The 7,167-nt window shown below is 43.2% G+C and overlaps 1 protein-coding gene across 1 annotated transcript in view; it reads right to left on the reverse strand.

Annotated features, from left to right (window-relative positions):
• Positions 1–6,513, reverse strand: part of LOC307197095 (uncharacterized protein) — a 135,124-nt gene extending 128,611 nt beyond the window's left edge. The window contains exon 1 of the mRNA XM_079942692.1: positions 6,395–6,513. The gene's annotated coding sequence lies outside the window, so the exon portion shown is untranslated. The remainder of the gene's footprint in view (positions 1–6,394) is intronic.
• Between the last annotated feature and the right edge of the window lie 654 nt (positions 6,514–7,167).

Genomic DNA, 7,167 nt, shown 5'->3' on the forward strand with positions numbered 1-7,167 from the left:
TTTCGTCTGGTCTTTTCGTTCTCACTAAGAAAGCTGTTTAAAAGGCACAAAGACCAAGCAAGAAGAGACAGTGTCGTTGCACTGACAGAAACAGGATTTGGCCTTCAATACAGCCTGAGCTGGGTGCTTTACAATCAGGTTTTCGCGTGTGTGTATTAAACCCCCGCTTTGGAGAACTGACCTCTGGCCCAGAAGACTGCAGGAAATCAATTTGTTGCAATTTTTTGCGGAAAGCCACAGCCCTCCCCTTTGATAAAACAGAAACTTCAGACTGAGGCAGTTTGCAAAAACTTCTCTAATGGTGTGCGAGCGCCATCTGCTGCCCAGAGGCAGGGGTGGCTTCAGTCTCTAGTTTCAGGCTTGACATCCTAATCACAAAATGTGGTTATCAAAATAAGGAGCCACGCACTCAGATTCCATGGATTTTCTTGTCAATAATGCATAGCCAGTAATAGCCATTATAACCACTAAAAACCTCAGCTGTAAACTTGGTCTTCATATTTTTCTTTATATGAATTTCATTCTATATTTGTGACCTGAGTCTTATCAAGGCATAGCTCATATATGTATATTATGTCACCTCCAATTTCACTGATTCAACTAATATTTGTTAAGCACCGACCGTGTGTGACACCCCATTCTTGGTACTTCAGAGGAAACAAAAATGAGCAAGGAGAAAAAAGCCTTGCCCCTAGGAAGTTCCACTCTTGCAGTAGAGATAAAACATCTTGACAACTTAGGGGGGAAAAGTCAACATTACAAGTTGACTATAAGAGGGAATTGAAGGAAGCCGGGGGAATATTCAGATAATGATCCACTCTCTTATAGCTGAAAGGCTAAGAGGATCTGGGAGGTTTTATGAAATGTGGATATCAGATCGCCTGGGCAACGGCTGCCCTGGGGTGGGGGACAGGGTGGGTGGGATGCCTCTCCTTGAGACTGGTGGGCTCAGCAAGGGGAAGACTGGTGCAGGTACAGATCAGCCTGCTACGCTGAAACCTGGGGACTGGGGAAGGTAGGGGCACCTGATAACAGAGAGAAGGGGAAAGCAGAAGAATGCAACTCAGACACAATAAGAATTTCTTTTGTAACAGGATAAAACCCCAGGTGCTGATGATGGGGCCCCTCCCTCCCAACCCAAATGTCTGTGACTTCCAGCACTGGGTTCCTCGTCCAGCAAATGCATCCCCCCAAGTGGGGGCTAAACTGGGCTTTGAATTTAGGAGAAGGAATAAAGCCCCCAAGCCTCTGCACTGACCATGAGCTTAATCAGAAGCGGCTTCTTTCCATTACTCTCCGGCTAGTTCACCAGTAGTGTTTTAACTGGGTACAAGTGTGTTAGGACATAGAACGGCTTTCGCGGGACACATGGGCATGGACACGAGATCCTCAGTTTCCGTGTCTTTTCCTAAAAGTGACTGCCCCACACAGGCTCTGATGGGGGGCAGGGGCACCTGCCACCTCCCCTTTCACAAGAAGTCTCCCTCCTCACAAAGGAAAGACTCAGCCTTCACCCAGTCTGACTTTGGAGCAGTGCCCCAGGTCGGGAAAACCTCCAGGTCACTAAACCCATGGACAGTTTGAGAAAGCATCTCCCTTGAGGGCAAAGCAGAGCAAGTCAGGTAGGAAATACTGAAGGAGGTAACGCTCATTTCATCTCAGTGACACACTGATGGCAGTCTCTAAGCCTTTGTCTTCTATTGCTGTGTGCAGTGCTGTGTGCAATATTGCTCCCTCCACTTTAGGACAAGAATTCAGAAGAGGAATGGCTGTCAAAGGAATGTATCTGAAAAACATGAAGAACTTTTTTTTTTCAGAAAGATTTGGCTGTTCGGGCTGAAAATGAGGAATAGTTTTGTGGGTTAATTACACGGTGGGCATATTTTATGACTAGATAACTCAAATCTACAGCTTCAAAAATATATTTGAGGCACACATGCAATAACCTGGTAACTGCACATTTATAACTACTTAAGCTTATGATTAAAATGTTTAAATATCAAGTATATATGTGAGAGGGGAGACAGAGGTTTTCAAATGATTTGGAGGCAATTCAAGCAGAAAGAGAGTGAGAGAGAGAAGGGCTCTGGAGGGTGGGAGCAATTCAGAATCTCTCTCTCTCACCTCACCCCCATTTGGTCTTTATTGTTGATTTATAAACACCTTCTATGGTGTGCATTGTTTCTTTCTTTGTCTTTGTTTCAACTTGTTTTATGTCCTTTAGTCAGAGACCAAATAGTCATACCTCATCTGCCAGCTTTCCTCCTACTTCTTTTCCTTTGATATTGCAGTATCCCAAACACGAAGGGTGTTCCTCCAGAAAGGATTCATGGCATAAATATGGGGAATGCTGAATACTCTACCCTTCCTCCTAGAGATTCACAGTCTATATTAGCATTGTCTGCCCTTCTAGACCACCAGGACCATGCCTGTGGTGTTCACTGTACCTAGTTCACCTGATACCTAGCAGGTGCTCAATGAATATAACTTGAATGGATCAGGACACCAGAGACCCTTAATAAAAGAATCTATATACGAAAACCTGTTCAATGTTCTTTAACTCACTTTCCCAGATTATTTCACCCTAGAACTCGTGTGTGTGCATGTCCTGCTAAAACACTTTCCATGCAGAGACAACCCCAGAGACAGTAGCAAATGGTTGACCTGCTAGGGCTCCTGTGGCCTATTTAGGAACAATTTCTTCACCTGGTAACCATGTTGCGTCACGTACAGCCTAGCTCATAGGGGCACAAGGGATCATAGGAATTACTCATCACCCACATTTTGCTGGCTCTTATACTTAACTACCACACAATACCCTAAACCCCTCAAGGCCCCGTTGTGTATTTCTGAGAATCCCCAAGCCCTTTCTTATATGTACTCACAGGAAAGCCTAGTCAGGTATCAGGTGGAGCCCCCAAGCCCCCATCTCCTCTGGTGACATAAGGTACCACCACACCTTTGGAACCTGCCTGCTTTGGGAAGCACCTATGTCATCTCCTCCAGGTACCACTGCATCCTCCAGCCACTGCTGCTGTCACTGAACAGCATGGCCATGCCTGGAACCTGCTTCTTCTGCCAGGTACTGTCCCATTTGCCAAGCACTGCAGCCTGATAAACACCTTGTCCACTGTGCTAATGTTCTAGAGCCACTGAGAAGCCAAAGGTACTCTGCATTCTCTGGAATCCTCAGTGTGTCAAAGCCACCTTGCATTCCATCTCCAAGTGGGGAGATCCTCGTTGGGGTTACACTCTGTTGACTGCCTGCCAAGGGAGTATCTCAGCCCTCAACAGAAATAGGCTCAGATGTGGTCATCCACAGAAGAGTTTCCCAGAGATATATCTGAACCCCAGCCATGGATATTGCGTGGCTTTGAGCTACGAACCACCCACCAAGCCAACAGATAGCATGGCGCTCATCTCTATCCTCCCTGCAGAGCTGCTTTCTCCCTTCTCACCTCCCACTTGCACTGCCGTCAGCCCTCCTCTCCCACCCTCCAGTGGTGGAGCTGCTCCTGAGAGGACACCAGAGACCTAATAGCTAACATCAGTGCACTTTTCCATCCCCAGCTCACTGGACCACTCTGTGGCACTTGCCTCTCCTGATAACTCTCATCCTTGAGCTGTCTCCATTCTGGTGGCTTTCCATTTTCAGTTTAGCTTCATATGTATTTCCCCTCTCCTGCCACCCACTCACCCCACAAAAAAACCTCTTTATAGTGACCAGAGTGATTCTTCTGGGCCTTGAAACATTAAGGACCTAAGTAACATATTCATAAATCGAAATCTCTCCAAATTCCAGATCTGTATAATCAACTGCCCAACATACAACTCCATTTAGAGTTCCACAGACTTTCTCAACTCAGCATGTCCAAATCTGAGCCTGTGTTCTCCCCCATCTACCACAGCTCTTCTTCCTGTATTTCCTGTTTCTGTTCATTTACTCAGAAATTCTTCTAAATGCTCTTATACATGTATTGTCCAATCTTCCCAAGAAACTTGTAAGAGGGTTACGATTAATTTCCAGATTTTCAAGGGGATAAAACTGAAATTTAGAAAGGTGACGTAAATTTTTCAAAGTCCCACAACAGGTAGGACATAAAGCCAAGGTTTGCCCCTGGTTCTCTCCAACTACAAAGTCCGTACAATATGAATGGACTTAAAAGTCCCTGAAGCTGGGGAACCTTATCTTAATCTTTGTACACCCAGTTCCTTCTACAACTTCCAACACAAAGAAGATCTGCAATAAGTGTTTGCCCCTTAAATTACTAAATATTTGCTTATTGCCAAATATAAGCAAGGCGCTGTGCTATGAATCAAGAGAGAAAGAATAAAAGAACAAGACATGGAGTCTGCTCTCAAAGAGTTATTATCTTGTTTAAAGGAAACAATACAGGCAAGATTCAGAAAAGGATGACCTCATCACCACTATTCTTTAACATTATTCTGAAAGTGCTAACCAAAGCAATAAGATGCAACGACAAAATAAAGGGAAAAAACATAGGAAAGGAGAAAAAGTCATCATTATTTGCAATGCTATGATTTGCATAGCTAAATAACCCAATTTTAAACATTTTTCTAGAAATAGAGAGTTCAGTAAGGGGGTCAATTACAAAATTAATATATCAAGGTCGATAGTTTTCCTAAAAATTTAAAGTAATCAGCTATAAAATATAATGAAACAATCCTACTTTTAATATAAAATACCCAAGCATCAATTTAATATGAGATATGAGAAAGCTACATAAGGAAAACTATAAAATTCTTCTGAAATATATAAAATATGACAATAAATTATTCAAAATATTGTATTTCTAGATAGCTCAATATTTTTAAAATGTCAATACTTTTCAAATTTTATGTTTAATAACACCCAAACAAAAGCCCAACATATATATTTTTGTGATATGAAAAAATAATACCAAGCTCATCTGGAAGAATAAAAATACAAGAATAGCTAAGAATTGTAGGAGAAAAGAATAATGAAGTGAGACCTATCCTTCCAGATATTGAAACATATAACTGAGCAAGGCTATTAAACAAAGGAGAAACAAATCAACAGAACATAATGGAGAACCCAGAGGCAGAACCAAGACAATGTATTTGGAATAAAAGTGACATTTCAAATCAGTGGGGAGAAGATGAACTATTCAGTGATGATATTAGACCATATGCTAACCCTTGATAAATAAAATAGGATTCCCTACTTCATACATCAGTTACCTTTTGCTATATAACCAGGCAATCTCCAAACCTTAGGGACTTAAAAACAACCTCCATTTATTTAGTTCATTTTTCTGTGGGTCAGCAACTTGGGATGGACTCAGCAGAGCAGCTCTTCTTCAGGTCTTGGCTCTGCTGCCCTCAGCTACTGCTCAGCTGATATCTTGGCTAGGGACCAACGGGTCTAAGATGACCTCACTCACATCTCTGTAAGCTGACTTGATGTCAACTGGAGTGATCGAGAGCAACAAGGCCCCGTGCATCTCATCACCCAGCAGGCTTGTTCATGTGTGGCCCAGGAAGTTTCCCAGAGAGCAAGCAGGAGCACAAAGGGTTTCTTAAGGTCTAGCTTTGGATACACATTGTCACTCCCATTCCATTCTATTGGTCAAAGCAAGTCACAAGGCCAGACTTCAGAGGTAGGGAAACAGATTCCACCTCCTCACGGGCAGAGCTCAACTTGACATTGCAGAGAGGGGTGGTACTGAGAAGCATGGAGAACTGTAGCTATTTTTGCGACCTATCACACCTATTAAACCTGAATAAACTCCAGAATATATAATGATTTCTGTGAAATGATAAAACCACAGAAAACTTAGATGAAAATACGGATAAATATTCATATGAAGAGGAGGGAGAGATACTTTTTTAAGCAAAACTAGATCCCATAAAAGAAAAGGTGGATAGAATTAACTCTCTAAACACTTAAAATTTTCACATGACCAAAAAAACACCATAAAAAAAGATAAAAAGTAAACCGGGTGCAACGTGAAACGCTAGGAAATGGTTAATGCATAAAGAGTTTTCATAATTTGCCAATTTAAAAAAACAAAGAACAATTCATAAAAGTAAAAATCACAGATTATCAATAAAGATGTTCATCCTCAACAGTAACCAAAGATACATAAGCTAAAACGGTAATAACATAATTGTTGGCCTATAGGAGTGGCAAAGATATTTTTTTTAATAAGACAGTGTTATCAAGGGTTTGGAGAAAGAAATTAACACACTGTTGGTGAAACTGTGAACTAGAAGAATCTTTCTGGATGGTAGTTTGGCAATAGCTGGCAAAAATTTAAGGACATATACTTGAACCCAGCTATTCCTTCTTTTTCTTTTCTCTTTTTTTTTTTTAACGAATAAGGCAATTTACTAACCCAGCATCACTTACCGGAATGCTCCTTGTCGTCAGCCATCACCTTACCCGGCGAGCCCATCCAGACCTCTCTGTTCCCGCGATGTCAGTCTGCGGACCCCACCTCGGGCCTTTTCCACCATTTTCGGCGCCTCCGGAGCTGGGAGGACCACAGGCCACGCTCTTGGAGCCTGGGCTGAGGCAGGACGCCGCCTCCCTGCGGCCGCCCCGCTGCAACTCGGTCACGGACCCGCCCCAGCGCTGCCCCGGAGGGACAGGTGACACGCGGTGTGCAGAACCAGTTCTCATGGTCGGGAGCAAGCGCTTTAGGCCTGGCCGGCTGACAGCGCCCACCCATTCAGGCACTTTCGGCCTCCTGGACCTTCAGGAAGGCTGCTAGGGCTCTGACGGACTTCCGCGGGCCTCTCAGAGTCACTAAGCATCGTGCTGCTTTCGCACCGCGGGCCAAGGAACAGGGAGCGACGTGGACTTCCGGCGCACCGTTTGGGGTTTGGCTCTCGCGAGAGTTCCAAGAGCTCCTCCCGCAGGTCTCTCTCTGGAAATTCCGCTCGCTATGCATAGCCACAAGCAAGAATGCGTAGGGCGAGTCATGTGTAGGTGGCAGGTATTTTTCCGTTTTAGCTAGGATGATTTTTTTCTTAAAAAAATTTTTTAAATTATTTTTTAATTGAAGTATAGTTGCCGTACAATATTATATATTACAGGGGTACAATATAGTGAACCACAATTTTTAAAAGTTATACTCCATTTATAGTTATAAAATATTGGATATATTTCTCCTGTTGTAC

The sequence above is a fragment of the Stenella coeruleoalba genome (assembly GCF_951394435.1).
Source record: "Stenella coeruleoalba genome assembly, chromosome: 14".
NCBI classification, from domain to species: Eukaryota; Metazoa; Chordata; class Mammalia; order Artiodactyla; family Delphinidae; genus Stenella; species Stenella coeruleoalba.